Source organism: Haplochromis burtoni, unplaced genomic scaffold (genome assembly GCF_018398535.1).
Source record: "Haplochromis burtoni strain Fernald_Lab_line unplaced genomic scaffold, NCSU_Asbu1 Contig_673, whole genome shotgun sequence".
NCBI lineage: Eukaryota > Metazoa > Chordata > Actinopteri > Cichliformes > Cichlidae > Haplochromis > Haplochromis burtoni.
This window is the reverse complement of record NW_024583034.1, coordinates 154557-155693: the sequence shown is the minus strand read 5'-3', so window position 1 is coordinate 155693 and position 1137 is coordinate 154557. Positions and strand designations below refer to the sequence as shown.

The 1137-nt window shown below is 52.1% G+C and overlaps 1 protein-coding gene across 1 annotated transcript in view; it reads left to right on the top strand.

The window, feature by feature from the left end:
- Window positions 1-1137, top strand: part of LOC102289688 (caskin-2) — a gene marked incomplete in the record, with an annotated part of 33074 nt that overhangs the window by 6317 nt on the left and 25620 nt on the right.

The window sequence follows — 1137 nt, the reverse complement described above, 5'->3', positions numbered from 1 at the left end:
CACTCTGTTAAACACTCTGGGTAATAAATAAGTCCGACAGGAGGGAGGAGCCCGGGTTGGTGGGGATTCAGGTGGTGCTGATGGAGGAGGGAGGGGTAGATTTGGAGCGTTTTGGTGGTGCAGCAGCCCAGATGTGAGCCGGAGGAGGAGGAGGAGGAGGAGGAGGGGGGTGTTTGGCTGATGAAATGAATGCAGCAGGTTTGCGGGTTAATCCCGGGTCAGCTCTGAGTCGTCCCGCTGTCACACACACCGCTCGCAGTTTTGAGGCCAGGATTAGCATGAATGTAGGTGAGTTTACATCCGTGACCTCGACGGTGGCGTGCTAATCTGGACGTTCGAGTCTTGTTTCCGGGTCAGAACAGAGCTGTTAGCAGATCCTCCTGACAGCATGGATGTGAAAGACTAAGAGCTGAGTGTTTGATGTGGAGTCAGATTCACATCGCGCCCTCTAGCAATGATTGGTCCGTGACTTCCTGTCCTCCAGGTTTACTTCCTGCTGGACAATGAGCGCCTCGTGTTTGTAGGGCAGCTGTGGTAACGATGACGACTCACGCGGAAGTCTCAGCATCGCTGACTGATAGTAGCAGAGGATGCAGCGCTGCTAGACGCCGCAGCGCCTCTGTGTCGGCGTCTACAGAAGCTTAGCTTAGCTTAGCCTCTTCACGGCACCACACAGGATTTTACACCCAACAGTGACGTGCACACTCTCAGCTTCAAGTCAACAGGCTGAACAAAAGTACTGAAAGTGCTGCATCAGGCATTTTCATACACAGTGCCTGATTATCAGAGGCTCAGAGGGAGCAAAGAGACAAATGTCCATGTAAGGTTTGTGTTTAACGCCGGCGCTCGTGGGTGGAGATCATGTGACTGATGAACGCAGGAGTGGCTCTGAACCGAGGACCAGATAAAGAAGGATTATATTCAACTGTGAACCAGGCAAAGCTGAATAAGACTGTAACTGTGTGTGTGTGTGTGTGTGTGTGTGTGTGTAGTCTGCTCTCCAGCTGTTTCCTGTTAGCTATCACACTGCTCTCAAGGTTGCTGAGCTGTGTAACCCGTGTCTGGTGAACAAAGCCAAGAAGACTCCTCTGGATCTGGCCTGTGAGTTTGGACGAGTTAAGGTGAGCGCGTGTTTGA